The following is an 18,776-nucleotide window of genomic DNA, read 5'->3' on the forward strand; positions in this document are numbered from 1 at the left end:
CTCTGTGTTGCTTTGACTAGGACTGCAAATGTTTTTCTGAGCAGAGAATACTGAGATGTTTTCATATTAAGGGAAACAGGATTGTCTGTTTTTAGTCTGCTTGCTAATATTGTCAACATGTTTACAGTCTTCCAAACAGCTCCAAATAACAAGGCACGCTCAAATCTGTGAATCACTGGGACAATCTTTGAAGCGTAGATACAAGAAGAAAGTATCTTGAAGAAATGCCTGTCAAATATGCATCTACCTTGCCAAGGAAAAGGATTCTTTCATACACAGACTTGTACTGCCAGAACTAGTCACAGCTTTCTCCCCGCAGAAGAGTAAATGTCATGAGGATACAGATATTTGGGTAAATCTTCACTCTGAGCTGCTGGAAAAGAGAGGATTAGTAATACAGATGCCTCATCTGCATAATTTATCTCCCCAGTTTGCCATCATCAGCTTGGTAAACAAGGAAAAACTGCAGAAAGATCCTTTGTTATCACTTTTCTATACAGAATTCCTCTGGGAATTACTACAAAGTTCTGCTAAATTCAGAATTGACTGGCTAGTGTAACTAAACTAAGGAGGAACAGGAAAATATGTTGCAGCAAGTTGGTCTGAGTCTCATGCAACTTGCTACCTTCATAGGGGATCCTGTTGCACTGGGAAAATGATTCTATGCTCAGAATGGATTCACTCTCATTTTCCCAAAACATGAGGCTTATAGAATCAAGAGTCACAGGGTCAACATGAGGATTTCTGAAGGCAAAACTGGGAAACTTCTTTCTAAAATACGTTCCAGCTCCACAGAAATTGCCGGTGTGATGCCAAAATCATTACATGTGGATCAGTGGTCTGTATTATGTAGGTATTGTGTGGATGAGACTACATTTTCGTAAGCCTTCTTTTTGGCCCTCAAATCTTTGCATTTATGAGTTTTAAAATTTGAGCGGCTCTTAACTCTAGCTTCTTTTAAGAAAATATTAGAAAGAGTATTTTAACAAAATATAAGAATATTTATTACTATGGTACATTTAATTTCCTGTCAATATATCATATTCAGTTGTATACAATACAACTTATATTTGCCTTTCCCCTTCTTCTAGTAAATAAATGGAAAATATCTATTTGTTAAAAACATTCAAAGTGTTCTATATACTTCCTCTGCAAGAAGCATATAACCGCTTATAAGCGATAAACCATCTGCTTCTTGCTACATGAAGTAAACCATATTACTTTGGAAAAAAACAATAATAATGGGAAACCTGACAACAGTAATAAAACTTCCAAACTGTTGATACCAGATTCCCTTGTTATTCATTATTTGCTGGCTGGAAAGTAAGCTTTGGAACAAAATTGCCTGTTGATTTTCCTGATGTTTTCAGGTAACTTGGTCTGTGTATTCCATGTAACATTTATTATTTGAAGAAAACAGTCCAGCAGCATTGCAAATGGGATTTATTTTGCTACTGAAGGACACTCACTCTGGTGGTAAAGGAGATAAAAGCTCAAGTTCAAGAGTACAGGAGAGCACTGGGATGCAATCTAGACAGTGATATGGAGAAGTATTCCTCTGTGAAAAACCATTTTGTTCTTCTTCATCTTCTCCATCATCCCATAGTAAAATTTGCCTTACAGAAATCTTTGAACATGGGCTTCAATGTTAGAAGAGTCATTTTGCCTTGCAGAGATATCTGATGGGGTCACTAAGGATGTGCTGGCAAGGAGAATGTCAGATTCATAAAATTATAACAATTATTGTTATGCCATCTTCATTTTTCTGCATGATTCTTGGTCCAAGCTTGTCATTCATGTTGTAGAGTGACTGGTGACAGGCAAAGCTTTTCTTGAAGGCATTCGCAAGATGCCTTTATCTTAGCATCTCTGCAAAGCCCTGCTATTATTAGGTCTTTCTAATGCCTTGGTTAAAACCTCAGAGATTATGCTCTTACTTTATACTCCAATAACCTCTTCATTCATGATGTTTAGTTAGACTAAATATTTGCCTGGAGGACTGGCTGTGCAGTGACTACAGAGATAGTCTCAGTGCGTGACTAGAGCCAAATTTTTTGTTGCCTTAATATTGTGAACAGAAAAAGAGATATCATAATCTGAAAGCTAGAAAAAGAAAATCCATGTAGGTCTGTAAGACCTGCCAGACTAACCTAACATCAAAACATTTGCTGCAGCCTTCGCCGTGTTTACTTTAGAGAATTTAATATGTGAAGCTTCCTATACTGCCCTTGATAAATCTATGAATGACTGGTGGATGAAACACTGGGTTTAAATGCAGAGCTGGGAGGTTTTGATTCTCTCTGTAGTAATACACTGACACAAGGAAAACAGTAATACAAAAGAAGGATGCAGAATAAAAAGGTCTCTTCCCTTCAGCTTGTCTCCCGAAATTAACTTGCTTTGACGTTTAAAGAGACCAAAAAGATGATGGTGATACATCCTGTCGTGTTTTCCACTACATCACAGCAACATGCTCTTTGCTCTTAACCAGGAGTCTTTGCATTAGCAACCAGCTTTCCTCCTGCAATTAATTTGTCAGGACTTTTCCTTCGCTTTTTCCATTCCACACAGCTCTGGTCTCTCTTACATGCAATGGTAGCTTTATTTTTAAAGAGCTTGGGAAGCAAACAACATCATGTTTTCCTTTTCTGATAAAAGTACACTTGGACAACCTGAAACCATTTTAGATGGTGACAATACCTGCTCTGATCAAGCACAGGCAGGTATAAAGTAATTTCCAAGAACTGGAAAGCTCTATAGCTGTGTTTCAGAGTCAGCTTTCATTTCCCTCTCGCTATCCTGGAGTCACATATTGCACGAGCTCAGCTCCAAAATTAAGACCTGCCATCCGGAAGCCCTGTTTATAGCAATAGCTGTCAGAACCCCCCTGCCATCTGCAGCTCCTGCTCGCCTTCCTCCCCCTGACCTGCGGCATTTCCTTCCTTCTGCAGGATGTCTCGACAGCTCTGCAGCCAGACGGAGTCCTTTTGTTCCCTGTGAGAGAAGGACAGACTCGACAGTATGTTCTTCAGCCAACAAAGACCATCCACAGCCCCATCATTAGAATCTGGGCATAGTTTTTTCATCTCTCCTTGCTTCAGGGGTCTTCAAAAGTTATAGCAATTCTTTAAACACTCTCTAATTTCTGATGACAGATACTGAGTGTTTCCTTAGGACCTGTGTCCTCCAAGACCTTATAACAGCTAGCATTTTTAGCATTTTTAGCTTTTCTCTTAATGTGGTTTGTTTTGACTATGAGAGTGATTAGAAATGCTAATGGCTGCAAGTATCAAAAGACCTAGTCCTAAAAAAAGGAGCCATGACTCTTTTAACACAGATATGACCATGACCGAGCCTTGGCCTTGGAGTCCCGCTATGTGCCCATCAGCAATTTGTCACTAAGTTTTGCTGGTTTTGCTCCTCAAGCTTCTGTTAGTTTCCCAGTCAAATTCAGTCCACCAGGTTTTCTCTGGAGGAAAATATCTCGTGCAGTTCGAGTCGTCGTGGTTTTATTTTTCAGTTCAGTGCAGTAGCAGCAGCAGCAGCAATTTTTGGCTACAAAACCTCTCGGTAGGTGGTTAGCACCGTGAGCCAGTGCTGTGAAAAGGTGAGACAGACAAGAAACCTGTTATACACTTGACCCCTATTTCACAGTCCCTGTAGACAAGGCTCTGTGCCTTCTGTCTGGAAGAGCTCAATGATTTTTAGTGATTATTTCACTCTATTTTTAGACTGGATTCAGCTTCCAGTCCTCATGCCTTTTGGGGCTTGCTTTTTTTTTATTAGGTAGATTAAAATAAGACATTATAAATGTAGCTGAGAAACTTCTCCCTAGGTGTAGCTGAGATGAAAGGTCCTGATGCTCGACCCTGCTCTTAATCCATATCCTCACTCATTTTGAACTTGGTGCCAATTCCCGCTTTTATTTGGGATGGGTGATGTGAGTCTGGAGATGGTGCTGCAGCTGCAAACAGCCACAGCGGCAGAGAGGAGAAGGAGGTGCTGTCTGGAGACATTTTCACTCGCACTTGCAGTACCAAGCTCAAGTTACATAAAAACCTAAGCTGTATATTTCAGTATTACCTCCCTCTTCACCCTCGTTCCTCCAAGGTTAATCTTGGGATGATAACTTTTCATCATTTAAGATACCCATTTAATATTTCCTTAACTCTTTGGTAAAGGGGAGTAACTGTGTAGCTGTTTTAAATTAATTTGGAAGGGTTAGGAAAAATATTGATTTCATCCATCTATCTGTAAAATTATTAATACTAGTTCCATCTATTATTTATAAATTCATTTTGCATTCTAAACTAAAACACACAATGTTACTTATGTGTAGTGCTGCCCACATTTTACTGATGAAGCGCCACATTTGCTGCATTTCTGCATCTATCTTTGTAATAAATGTCTACATTTATACAATCATGTATCTTCCTAAGGAAGTTCTTACACCTTTTCTATAGCTTACCAGTTTTGTATGGCTGCTTTCTCACACTACATCATCATGAAACTTAGCAGAACATTCTTCATGTTAATTGAATACTCTGTTCATACATACAGACATTTATAATCTCCTGGGGAAAAGCTGGTTTAGTGCTTTTTCATAGCACAATTCATTTTCATATTTCTATTTATTCACAGAAATGCTAGGATTAAAACCAGGTTAGGCTGATAACTTTGTTGAAAGCTTCTTCCCCTAAATTCTAAATTACATGATTTTACACTTAAACAAAAATATGTATCATATTGAACTGTGAAGAAGTGACAGAAAAAAGACTAGTTTTGAAATGTATTAATTCATTGCAAACAGCCATGTAAACTGGTTGCTGATACATCTTTGATGAACTTTTCTGGTAGGACATTGTCCTGGTTAGAATTCTAATATCCATATTAGAATGTAAAAGTCAATTATTTTCCTGTTAAAATACCACTGGCATAGAAGCTTTTCAGGAATTGTGACTCAAGTTTTTCCAGTTTTGACCTCAAGAAAAAGGGATCCTTTGGTGATTTTATAACTTCCTAGTTTCTTATTTGCAGTATTTTGTCTCCATAGACTCAGAGTTTCTTTGCAAATCTTGCTTTATCCAAGTGCTTTATTCAAGTTAACTGGAGGATATTTATCCTTGGTTTCTTTCACATTCATTCAAATGCTTAAATACATTTTGCAGAAGGAGTTTTCAGGGACAGTTTTTAGATATATAATATGAATCCTTTGTTTGAACTCCAAGTCTCCAAATAAAACACAATCAAAATGCCCCAAAGGAACTCTTCAGATTAACAATTTATTTTTAAATCAGTACACATGCAAAAAATAGGTGTTCTTCTGGAAAGGCTGCTTGGCAATACTTCAGCCTGTGGTCTCAATAGCCGAAGTCACCCTGTCATATAAAGAAGACAAAAAAAGTCTTTGAGAGCTTGTAGATGGAGTTGCCTAATGAAAATGAAAACTTTATATGGCAATTAATTTTGACAGTGCGATTATTTTTGCAATTGCACTGTATACTATCTATTTCATTTAAACACTGCCCAAGTATTTTAAATAGATAATTTGGGATCTGGAAGCATGTTTTTCTATGTAAAGTTTTTAAACTGTTGTTGTAAGCCATGGATATGAGTATGAATGGCTGCTGAGGACATTTTCAACAAGGACAGCTAGGCAAAGATACTTGAATGTTTTGGCTTTAGACATTTACCCAGCTGGTGCAATGCTGTAGGATGCGGTGTCTGCCTTGAAGAATCTTAAAAGGCCACTGGCTGGCCACCCAGCTGGTGCCTGGTTTTCCAGGCACAAGATCTGACTTTAATCTAATGTTGTGCCAGGATTTGTCATAGAAAAGAGTTCAAAAATAGAGCACCATATCCTGATTAAATGACATTTTCTAAAAATATCAAGCCAAGCTTATTTTCCGAAGACTTGCTCATCTCCACTCTTACTATGCCAGCGCAAGCAAGCTACAGTCTCCTGTTAAATGAATAAGCCATTGGGTTCAACTCCTTCATTTCAGAATATTTTGAAACTTTTCAACACATCTATTTCAACATGAATACATATTGTACAGAATGTACAAGCACAAAAAGAGATTGTAAGTACTTGTATGCACAAATACTGTGGCTTATAAGAACAGTCTTGTGATGTCTTCCCTGAAGTTCACAAGTCTTTTGGAAAGCAGCAATGATCCCATCACATTGCTAACTGACGGAAGAATTTTGCCTTTTTATACCAAATCCAGATTTGTATCGTGGATTAGATTTGGATGGGTCACTACTTGCATGGGCTGTGACCCTCTTTGTTGAGATAGCATTTTCGAATCTTAGATGTAGCACAAATGTCTTTCTTTGACAGTAAAACGTTCCCCAGGCAAATATTTTGGTTTTATGCTGCAAATAAGCATTCCCCTTTGTATAATTTTATCAAGTTAATAGCTCTAAAATATGATTGATTTTAATCTCATTTTCCAAGCGCCACTTTGCCAGTGTAACACCTAGAAAGTGATGCATAATCAGGGCAAGCTTTCCTGGCTCACATCAATGTACCCAGTGCCCGAGTTTAGTAAGGCTGAGAGTTTGCCATTTCAGCAACCAAGAAACAAATGTTTTAACCAGAGCACAAGGCTCAACATTTAAGGGGGCCATCTCTGCAGCATACAGATGTGACACGGAGAAGGTTGGCATTAGGAAACAATACAGAATTAAATTCCCATTTTCTAGAACTCAGGTCTTCACCTTTTATGAGGCTGTTGTGCCAGTCTTGTGGTTAAAAAACCCACAACTGGTATTTGACTATTCCTTCCTGGCTGGTTGTGTCCCTTCTCTTATAGGCCTTTCACCAGGATTGTGTTTCCTACTGGGCTTAGGAAAACAATGTAATTCTGTATTAAAAATTATTGTAGTAAAATTGCATTTCTGTCCATGAAGAATTTTGTTGCCTGGAGTAAAAAATCCTTTGGGCTCATGACGGGCTGTGTCAATCAGAATGTATTCACCTATTAATACCACTTAAGCAAAGCACAAGGGCCTGGTTTGACTTGGAAAGTGGTTATGCTAATTAGCTTAAATTTGCAATAATTTGACTCAATAGAAACAACTTGACATTTAGTTTGAAAGGTCTAAATGTTTCTGTAGAGCTCAGGTAACAATATTGCTGGTAGGATACTCTTTTTTTCCCTTTTCCCAAATGACGCTACAAATACAAAAAAGTTCATTTGCAAACGTTTACCTAAAATAAAATGACTTATGTGAAGGCCCATCAATGCAGCTGACACAGATCCTGATTAAGTCAAAGTTGAATCCCTGGCAATAGAGTCTGCCACACAAGTTGGGCTATTTGCTTTTCTTGAATCCTCCCTGGCTTTAGATGCTTTCAAATCTTCTCTAATCCTTGCTGAAGGGCACAGCTAATTAACCTGGGAACAGTGCTACGCTACTGCTTTTGCAAAGTACAATGACATACCTGCACAATATTGAACTGTGTCTGTAGATATATCAAGTAGCTCAGGGGAAAATATGTTTGCGGTATGGCACAAAGCCACCTTTCCTTCGTCTTTTTAAGACATTCAAAAGAGATGTCTCCTATGGCAAAGCATCAGAGACATGCTGTTTGCTGGGCTGTACCTACAGCATCTGATTGATGATAACAATTATTAATTTATTTATTTCTATGCTTTATAATTCCAAAACACATTAGTCCTTCAAGACATTCATCACCCTGTTCCATCGCCCTGTTTTCCCTTAGCAAACAAAGTGATATTTGGCGTCTCCTTTGTAGTCCAGTGTTCATGTTGCTGTTAAAAAACTGCTTTGAAGTTCTGCTTCTTGTGAAACTGTAGAAGTACAATATTGTGTTGACCACTGCTTTTAATTCGCAGAGTTAGAAATTGACTAGTTAATGGACCTTCGGCTCCATGGCTTGCAGCACACTGCACCCTTTCATTAGCTGTGAATCCAAGAAAAACACAGTGATATAAGTCTCTTGGGCAAACCCATCAGCTGTGTAGCATGACAGGTTGCTGCTGCTTTTGCTTTTAGGTCTTTATTGAAATAGACTGCTAACAGCTGCTATTTCTTTCCCCCCCCTCATTATATCAAAAAGCTTGTTTTAATATGATGTGTTAGGGAACAGTGGAGGTGGTGCTCCTGTGGGGTGAGAAGGAATGGGTGCTCCCCATGGGGCAGGGTCTCACAGCAAGGACCCAGGTGCCATAGAGAAGGGGGACCTAGCAAAGGGTCTTGGGATACAGGACTGGGAGAAGAAAGGCATCAAAAAGACAGAAGTACCTAAGTCCATCTGCCCTTTCCAGATGCCACTGCCCCTTCTCTGATTCAAATTGTTAATTTAAATGTTTTTTTTGAGTCACTCCAGGCAAGCTAAGACACTCTCATAAATCAGAGCAATCCATCATCTATCCATGGATGTACTCAAATAACCCAGGTTGGGTTATTTGCACCCAGTTGGGTGCTTAATTACAAATACACATGTTTGAGTTTCCCATTGGCATTTCTACAAGAAACCAAGTGACAAGCTGACTGACCAGCAGGAGATCCTGAGTGCTGGTGGTACGGACCTTACTCTGACTCAAAATTGTTGCATTCAAACATATGCTGGAAGGGCAACATACTCCCAGCTACAGGTCTCAGTTAAATAAGTGGCCAGACCATAACCTGTCACTGAGTTTACCACTACAGAAGAGGCAGTTTACGCTCCACATTTTACCACCTGTAGGTGCTAGTGCATTCTTTTGCAGTTTTGGATTTATTTAGGCAAATCAGTTTTCAGATCAAAGTATGTGGTAAACAAGATTCCCTTTAATGCAATGCAGAGTTGCCCTGGTTTTATTCACTGCAGAATAAAATAGCACAACCCACACCATTGCTGACACTGACACTTCCACTAATGTAATGCTGCTTGCTTTTACTTGTAGTAATTTCAAATAATACAAAATATATCTGACAACAAAAAAGAATATATTAATGAGATTACTGAAACATGAAGTCTTTAACAGGGACTTGTTTTAAAGTTCACCAGTGGTTTTCTGATCTTTAATTCTACTTATTGCATGGAAAAAAAATAAGGTGGAATAAGAATGAGTGATGAAGCTGGATGAAGTAACAGACTTTGGGGACAAAATGAATCAAAATGCCCATGTGAGTGTAAATATATTATTATTTTATAATGAAAATGTATGTAATGTATGAAATACATAATGAAATACAGATTTTTCATTGGAAAATACAGAGACCAAAATTAGTTATTTATACTAATGAACAGTGATGATTAACATTAATTATGATTCTAAGGTTTCATAGCTGGAAATTCCCTGGTCAGCAATACACTGATATTGTCATGAAACACAAATTCCCACAGGTCATCTTTGGTGCATTAAAACATGATAAACAGTGTATTTCTATCATCAAAAATACCAATTGCCTGAATTACACTCTATATGTGTGTTTCTCCTGTTCTTTAAAGCGAAACATAAGCCGTCAGCCACTGCCAGGGACAGGATGTTAGGCTAAAAAGGCTTTTGATATGATACAACACAGTTGTCCTGTGTTCCTGTATTCTTATCTTGCTTTAAAAAGGACACAACTGTATTTCTGCACCAAATTCTGCTTTCAAGTGCATCACCGCAGCAGCACTGCCTTATGATAACAAGCACAGATGACAGTGGCTAGGCCTGTATCTAAAAAAGATTTGGCATCCTGTCTTAAACTCAAAGGAGATAAAAGGGCATTTTCTAGATGTGTTTGTTCAAGAAAAAGCATCTACTAGGAACCCAACAGTACAAACTGTAGATGCAGCAGTTGGGAAAAGTATATAACCTTCCCCTCTCCTTAAAAAAATCTTCCCTTTAATGTTACATCATTCCATTTTATCTGGACTGGGATTATATGTATGGAGGGAGTAAACCAGTTTGGAAATAATACAAACAATACTGTAGTCCTACCACAAGTAGGACTTAATTTAGGAAATTGTTCAAACAAATAGTGATTAATACAAAAGTGCCCGCAAAGCTTTGAAATGACTGTCTTCTTTCATGAAACAAGGAATTTGCATTTAAACAACTCCTCTGTGTGTAGACAAAATAAACTGACAGCATTAGTATAGAGGGAAAATTATTTGGCATCAAACCATCAATACTTCAATTTTATCGTTATCTCAAGGACAGAGATGGAAGATTCCTTTGTAAACATAGTTCTTAACAGGATAATTTTCCAATGAGCAACAGCAGTTTGTGATAACATTTAATCTTACACAGTCTTTCTGCAAAATATATGTGATGCTCTGGTATTGAAGTAGGATATTTTATCTACAAAAGACCATGGCTGTCACACAAGGAGGACACTTCACCTGATTCACTTGGTCTCACCCAATCTCAGGAACTGTGCTGTGCTTTTAGAAATATTCACAAGAAAATGTTTTTTTGTGAAACAGTTTAGGATGGAAATGTGTTTTGCTATAGACTCTTGGCATGGTCAGACACGATATTCTTGTAGCAAAGCCAGGGCCACAAAGGCTCAGAATGGGCTGAGGAACTGCTCAGAAAACTGTTACAGTCTTTTGCTGCAACGAAAGGAGCCAGTGGAGGTTTGCTGTGGTCAGTCTTGAGCCTGAAGTTTAACTGATCTCTTCTGAGGGTTTAATTTAACGATTCAGGATGAATGTTAGCAAAAATTTCATAATGGGAAGACGGCCAAGCACTAGATTAACTGTGGACTTTCAATACTTCTCCATACATTTCCCCAAGCTCTTACCTGCACCACCTGCTAAAAATCTGAAAATGGTATGAGCTGCTGGAAAACAGAGAAGGTCTTGGCATGAGGAAGAGATGAATTGTGTGATTTGACTGTGGACTATGGAATAGGGCTTTTGCCATGTTCCATATCCCACGTAGGAACAATGGGGCTGCTGTTAAAGCAGGGAATACCTATGCACAGCGCTTAGAAACCAGCGCACGTATGTCTGGGAAATGCTTTCTCTGCCACGTAGAAGCAGTAACCCATACTGAACTAAGTAACTAATAGTAAGCTGAGCTAATTAGTTTAATGAGCTAATACAAAGTAGCTACATCAGAGAGTCTTGCTTTGATGCTAATTCCCTCATGTAAGGAGTCCTTTTATGTCCTGGGCTACTGTTTAGACTCCTGGACCAATTTGCCAGCCGCTGTTAATTTAAATCTATTATTAATGAATGAGAAAGCATGTGGATCTGGGTGCAGAGGGAGAATTATTTGTTTTATTTCATTCTGCCATAGTTTTCCCTTCCAGGTTTGTCTCAGGGCAAACAAAAACCAGGGAAGGAAGTAAATAGGATGAAGCTCTTTCTGGAGCTTGTCATTCTGCTGCTGCAAACGGCAGTGGCTTTTCAATCCCATACGTCCAGTTTACTCTTTTTTATTGTCAAGTGTGTATTGTTAAGCGCAGCTCTTCTACCCTGGTCCTATCACTAGCACGAATACATTTATTCCTGTCCTTTACTCTTTTTTCTTTTCATATTCTTCTTGCTCTTAGCTCTTAGTCTTACCTTCTATACTGAGACAAATTTCTGTTACTATGATCTATGAATTTTTTCTGTGGCCACAAGTCCACATGCAAGTTTCTTCAACAACTTAAATACACAGCTGATGTCTCCTTTAAGAACGATCCTATGACCTTTTGATATAAACAGTAGAAAAAGCACCTCTGAGTGCATTATTGGTCAGGTAAAGGCCTTTGAAATACTACTATTATTCCACATTTTAAGAGTTTAATAAGATGTATTTTATCAAACACTTTTTCATTTTGAAGACTCTGTCTCACCATGTTTGTTTCGCAAGCCCCATAGAATGTGAGAAGAAAGCGTACCAAATTTCTCTGGTGTCATTCCACAGCAAGTTCCAAAACAATACTTTCTATTAAAGTGGTGTGGGGTTTTTACAGTTGCTCTATTTAATTTTTACAAGCTTAAACCACGACAAAGGTATGTGTTGATGGCACATAGTGGAAGGTGATACACGTAGAGGAAGCAGTGGTATACTAGATTAAGGGTTTAAAATACACGGACTATCTGTAAAATCCTGTTATTAAATTCAGGGTGTTTACTACCACATCTAATCCACACAATCACTGGGTGTGACACAAAGGAAATAGTGTATCAAAGTCTCTCATATATTACCCTAAGTTGTGCGAAAGTATGCAGAGGTCTCTACATCAGCTACACCAGGGGAAACGTACATGACCAGAGGAGAGCTGGCTTGGTACATCTTCTGCTTTACACAGCAGGAAAGGGAAAATAAAGACTGGAACAATTCCAGTAATTGAAGATTTTTAACTCAGATTAAGCTTTATTAATTGATTGACTTTCACAAGTGGTGAAGGAAATGTAATTACAATGTGGACAGAACATTAACTACTATTCAACTATTAAAAGACACACTAGAAGGTCCTATTCTATTTGTGGATGACCAAACATTCAGCACATTTTCCTGCTGCATTGTCAATGGAAAACCATAGACAAAACTTTAGGTGGCCAAAAACTGAGTTAAATATGTCAGAGGTTAGTATTAAAATCTTTAAACAGTATAAATTACTGTAACTTTAAAATGAACATACACATTGACCGCTTTTCTCCTTCCTGTCTACAAATAACCAGGAGCAATAATTTGACTTCAGTCCTACAGAAATGTTTACCACTTGTTCTGATTAAAGTCATTACACAAAATTGCCTGATTTAACATTTTAACATTGTGACGTACAGCGCGAACTATTCAGGACAGGGCCACGGTGTATCCAGAGGCTTCGTAATTAACAGGCGGCCTCAAATCAGATCCAGAGTTCTTAGTGCTCCTATAGCCAAGACACCAAATAACGCCTTTATGTGATTTCTATCACAGAATCTGTCAGTACTGATGGGTGGTATCGGACATCCCACTGTTTGTTGACTGGATTTCCTTTTGGATGGAAAACAAGTGCACAGAGCTGTGCTGTGGATAGTAACACAGTGTTGTGAGTGTGTGGTTTGTGCTGTGGTGCTCGTAGCCACCAGCTCAGATTGAGACACAGGCGAGGGCCTGGGCTGCCCACCTGAAGAGACTGACATTTCCTTTCTTCCCAGGCCAAATGTGTTCACTCCAATGAATAAAAAGTTCATTTCTTGACTGCTATCACGTTCACTTAATTTAAATCCTTACCCTTTGTGAAGCTTTTCAGATTTTACCTACTTGCGTGCCAAGAGCAGCACGATAAAAACCTTGTGAAAAACGGTCAGTTGCATTTCGCTGTTTATTCACTATTTATGGCTCTCTGAAAACGCCGGGACCGCTTTACACGCACCCCGCCGGCATTTCCACAGCGCCCACCGCTACCTGCCCGCAGGCGGGAGAATGCTGGCGAGCGGGAGCTGCCCGGTCGCCGGGGACAGGCCAGGGGCCGTGCGGGAGGCCGGGACTGCGGGGCAGCGCAGTGCGGTGCCGGCCCGAAGCGCGGTACCGGCCGCTCCCCGCAGCGGCCCCCGGCCCCGGCGCAGCCCGCACGGAATCGCGCACCCCCACCCCCCCCTCCAGGCTCCGGGCGAGGGGCGGGGGAGCGCTGTCCCGGCCGGCGCTGATCTCACGCTGCCATTGGCCGCTGTCTGCGCTGACGTCACGATCATGATGAGAATTAATGATCGGAGGCGCTGATTTCATTGTGTGACGCCGGGACCGACCCAGCCGAAACCGGCTGAATCCGGAGCCCCGCGCGCCCGGGCCGGCCCCGCACAGCACGGTAAGCCCGGCGCGCTGCGCAGGGCCGGTGGGCGGGCGCCAGTGAGTCCCGGGGGGGCGGGCGGGGCCCCGCACGGGAGGGGCTCGGCGGGCGGGCGGGGACGGTGGTGATGGTGATGATGATGGTGATGTCCCTGGGCCCGCAGCCCGTGGCGGGGGGGAACGGCGACCGATGCTGGGGGAAGGGCGGCCGCGCGGTCCCGCGCTCGCAGACCCTCCTCCTGCCTCCCCCGCGGCCCCGCAGAGCCCGGCGCTGGGCACCCGCCGCCGGGGCAGTGCGCGTGCGCCGGGGAGCCGCCTGCGCAGCCTCGGCCGCGGTGCGCGCGCGCAACTGCTCTGTGGGTGCCCGAAGCGCATGCGCGGGATTGCCCCCGCCGGCCCCGCCGCACGCCTCCCCGCGGCCCTGCGCGCCTCGGGCGGGCAGCGGCCGCAGCGCTGGTGCGGCGGGAGGCTGTGGGGGGACGGTTGGGCAGGGGTAAGAAGGAAGCTTAGTGTTGCCTCCTGGTGTGAGGCCTTGTGCGGTGTAGCCAGGCGTGAGCGGGGCAGGAGGTGGGCAGCAGCAGGGGTTGTGAGGGAAGAGCTCAAGCCTTGTTTCCCTCGGCCCCTTCGGCCTCTCTGAGGCGCTGTTTTGGTGCCAACCACAACCAGTCATGGTCGCAGTTGGACAGGGTGTCTTTCAGCTGTCAGATCTTAGCCCTCAAGTGTTTGGAAGGGAGTGAGGAGGAAGAAGTGCGCTGGCCTGTGGTGGTCAGAGGAGTGATGGTGCTGGTGAGGGCTCACCCTTGGAAGTGTTTGTTTGGCACATAGGCTTGTGCCACTGGGGAACAAGTGATCCCTGTTCCCCTGTGTTCTGTTAGCCTAGGGCTTCTGGTAGCATAGGTGATGTATCCTCTGGAGTTCTGAAGCAGCCCTCACATCTTCAGGGTAAAACTGTATTTTAGTATTCCTTTCCTTTTTTTCTGACACAGGTCTTACAAACTCTGGTGTGTATGCTTAATTTAAAACATGACTAATCCAGTTGAAGTCAGAAGTCTCATTTGCATTAATAAAGTGGGATGGGATACATAAACCTGCAGAGCTGTGGTCATGAGTTACTATGTTATTAAGTTATTGAGGGCTGTCTAATTTGTCCCTAATAAAGGGCTGCATTTTATAGGTAGAAGTGCAATACGCTATTAACAACTGCTGTACATAGTGGAGAGAGAAGCAATTGTGCTGCGAGTCATGGATATTTACAAGTAGTTTTACAAGCTGGTCTGTATGTTGCAGTTACCCAACCGTAAGCATAATCTGCTGCAGTTAAGAGTTGTCTAGTTGTGTTTCAGCATGTGTAGGAAAGAGGCAGTAACCTACAGATTGACATTATTAAACATTGTTGCTTGATGTATGTCCAGTACCTCTGCATTAGGGGGTTGGTTGGTTGGTTCCTTCCCATTTGGGGTGTGCAACAAATTGTGAGCTTTAGGCAGACGTGGGAGGTGAACTAGGTGCTTGCTGGTACAGTTTGGGTTTCTAAAGCTGTAGTAATAGTGTCACTACTGCAGTCTTGTCTTATTTATGTATATAGTAGCTTTCTTACTATAGTCACAGTTTTGTCTCAGCTGTATATTGGCACCAAGTCTTGTTATTTTGTACTGCTGGAGGTCTGCAGAGGGAGAGAAAAAAGGAAATAAACTGAGGTGTGCACTGATTTTCTTCTTGTACCTGTTCTGAATGGACAACCTCAAATAGTGATAGGCTTACAAGCTTTTATAAGATGACTTTTTTCCAAGCAGATACTTGTTTAGTCCTGAGTTCAAGAAAACAAACAAACAACAAAACACTCCCAGAAATTGCTTGTTCTTTTTTATCGCTGTGTGTTAATCCCTGACCAATTAACCCCAACCAGGTTAATCCTAACCACAGTTTTGGTGGTTTATACCATGAAGATTCTTATACTTAGTTATTTTGCGGTAGGTTGTATTCTGAGCGAATTAATTTGTTTGTTTATTGATGTTAATTTTGCTTCCAAGACTAGTTTCTGTTATTGTCTGAAATGAGAGGAGTATCATTAAGTTTTTATTTCCTATTTTTCAAACTAATTACTATTAGTGTAGTAGTCTATAAACATTTAACCTTGTAAGCAAGTTTACTTGGTTCAGCAATCTTAACATTTAGAGAGTTTTTGACACTTAAGGCTCCATGTTCTACATTTCAGGTGGACTTTAGACAACAAACTTTTTCCCTTCTTAAGCTGCTGCTTTTTTTTCTTTGCCTCCAAATCTTTCAAATAGTCATTGCAGAACAGCGAAGTAACTATTGAATTATTTTTTTTAATAATTAGGGATCATTAATATGGGATTATTCCAATTTTCTTGTTGTTTGTCCTTCTGTGGTACTCCTTGATACCAACTTGGTTTTATTAGTTTCTAAAAATACATCTCTCGGCTTCACCATGTCTCCCTGGAGAGATTCTTCATTTTGGATGTTGACTAAAGTAACTAGAGTGGAAGGACGAGGCATTTGCAGCAAACAATGTGGGGTGTTTGTAACATTAATTACCTGTTGCATGAAGCAAATTCATTCCTACTTCAGAAGCAAACTCTGCTTTAGTTCTTCCGTGTTCTCCCCTCTCCGCTTGTGCTGGCCCTTGCCACAGAAGGGGAAGGAAAGTGGGTGCTGTAGAAAAAGTTGCTCCAGCAGCTAAAAAAGTCTGCAGAAGTATTGGGTTTTGAAAGGGAATGAAGAACAATATCTTTACATTGATGGGTTTACAGGAGGTTGAGGAGTGAGAGGCCACCCAAGTGGAAAGTTGAATGGTAGTTGGCCTGGGACACGTAGCAGGGGTGAAGGAAACCTGCTTTTTCTTTTGTCATAGATTATTCTCTGTACTGTCACACAGACAGCAACATGCTTGGCCAAGGCTACCTTATTTTATTAGCAGAGCAGGCAGATGTTATATCCTTAAATACTGATTTGCCCCCTCTATCTTTTATTGAAGTGAAAATTTAACTTACGTTCATGGAATTTTGTTTTGCATGGTGATTTGCCTGAATTTTATTTAATTTCACAGAGTTCTTTTTTGTAACAAAACCTTTTCAGTGCCAAAGTGTTGCGAACCATCTGGACACCTGGCTTCCCAAAACCTCAAATCCCTGTTTTCTAAGCTTGAAAAGTCAAGCTCAAAATGGAATTTTGATAAAAATCCATGTGGATTTCTCACTTGGAGTCTGAGGTTCAAAACAAAGGTGAGAAATCCTGAAGAAACTGGAGTGCTTTGTAAGTGAAGAAGTTGGGAAAAGGAGTTTATTTCCTTTGAAGGTACTGAGGTGGTTTTGAATAGTACTGAGCAAATAATAGTGAGCAAAACTTGTTGCCTGTGAAGATGGGATATGCAGAGGCAGCGCTTTGTGGATTAATGCGATGGCTTTGGACTTTGTGGCTTTCTAATGGTGCTTCCAAGCATTCAGTAATTGGTTTATTCAATGCAGGGTGCTGTTTTAGGGATTCTAAATAAGCACTTAAGAACTGCTGATAGCAAACTGATTTCCATCTGGACTTTACAGATGACATGCTACCAGTGAGCTTTTAACCTGCGAGAGAAGGAATCCTGCCAGATGTCCTACAGGCTAGTGTGAAATCAGAATGCCTGTTAGTGTTTTGTCCTGCGATACTGAGATTGAATGCTTGGAGATAGTACTGCTGATATTAATCTTGTGATCTTTTACGCCTAGTTGTAAATTATTATGAGGGCAGTTAAAAATCAAAAACACCATGATTCTGAATTTCCTTCCTCTTGTTCTGTGTGATTGAAGATCTTGCTGAGAAGCTGTTTTTACTTGCCTGGCTCTGACCAGAGCACACGTCTTGGGAGGTTGTGCTATGTCTGCAACCCGGATAGCAAAACCCACCCTGCTGCTTCCTTAGGGAGGGGTAGCTTTGTTGGGGCTTTACTCCCTATTAGTGCTCTATGTTGAGGTTATCTATCGCTTCTGTACTGTCTGGAGCTTGAGGTCTACTTGTTTATTAATGTGTTATACCAAGCAACTGTAGTGTAGTTCAAAGTATTATGGGACGTAGTAGAACGGCTTGTTGTAGTGGACCTGTGAACCCTATGGTTTGGATAGCTTAAGTTTAATATTTCAAGTGGAATTTGAACCAACTTTTCTGTTAGGTAGATGTAGCTGCCTGCATGGCCCTGCTGAACACAATGTGTGTGCTCTGGTTTATTCTGCAATTTACCCCTAAATTTCTGCTGCTTCTGATAAAAGGCAGGGTTGTTTTCTTTTTTAAAAAAATGATACATGAATTGGCAGAGCAGAATGAATGAGACTGATTTACACAGCAGGTAGTAAATGATGTTTAACAATATTTTAATGTCCTTTCTGTACCTTTGCTAAACATGTATGGAAAGGTAGGGCAGTGGGAAATGGTACAGAACTGTTGATTGCCTTAGATTCAATATATTTAAAACACAACAAGCATTAATAAATTCTCACTTGCTTCTTTGAAAGTTTAGATGTTGGAATGTAAACTCAGTTTTCATGACTGTATGTGTTGTAGGGTCCTGCAATCTGTTTAAATCAATTTCTGATGACCTCTGCACAGACCCTTTGAGCTGTACTTGACTGCGTTCAAGGCAGAGGTCGCTAAGGAAACTTACCAGTATTTTGGTTGGCAGGTGTAGGTTACAAGTGATGAAAATAAACTGCAAAGATGAGTTGTTTATTAAACCAGACCATGACCTCTCTTGAGCTTGGCTGGCTGAAGTCTGTCATGCAATGCATATAGGGTTCTCTGAGCATCAAGGGATTTCGGCAAAATGTTTCACCCTGTCCTTGCCTAAACTACAGATGTCAAATACAACAGTGAAAGTATTTTAACACAGAAGTGATTTTGGATGCAGAAATCCACATAATTAAAAAACGTGTCAAGGACCTGACACGCATCTTCGCTTGCAGGTCATGAGGTCTGATTCCAGAACTGTATCTTGTAGCTGGAGGAGTCTTCATTGCAGTTGATGAACTCGTTAGAGAGCATGCTGCTTTTTGATGAGCC

At 40.9% G+C, this 18,776-nt stretch overlaps 1 protein-coding gene across 5 annotated transcripts in view; it reads left to right on the forward strand.

Annotated features, from left to right (window-relative positions):
• The first annotated feature begins 13,625 nt into the window (after positions 1–13,625).
• HDX (highly divergent homeobox) overlaps positions 13,626–18,776 on the forward strand; it is a 49,218-nt gene continuing 44,067 nt past the window's right edge. For 4 of the 5 annotated variants that reach the window (XM_030497351.1, XM_030497353.1, XM_030497354.1 and 1 more), the window contains exon 1: positions 13,626–13,740. The gene's annotated coding sequence lies outside the window, so the exon portion shown is untranslated. The remainder of the gene's footprint in view (positions 13,741–18,776) is intronic. The other variant, XM_030497356.1, reaches the window with a different exon arrangement.

This window comes from Strigops habroptila, chromosome 9, assembly GCF_004027225.2.
Source record: "Strigops habroptila isolate Jane chromosome 9, bStrHab1.2.pri, whole genome shotgun sequence".
Lineage (NCBI taxonomy): Eukaryota > Metazoa > Chordata > Aves > Psittaciformes > Psittacidae > Strigops > Strigops habroptila.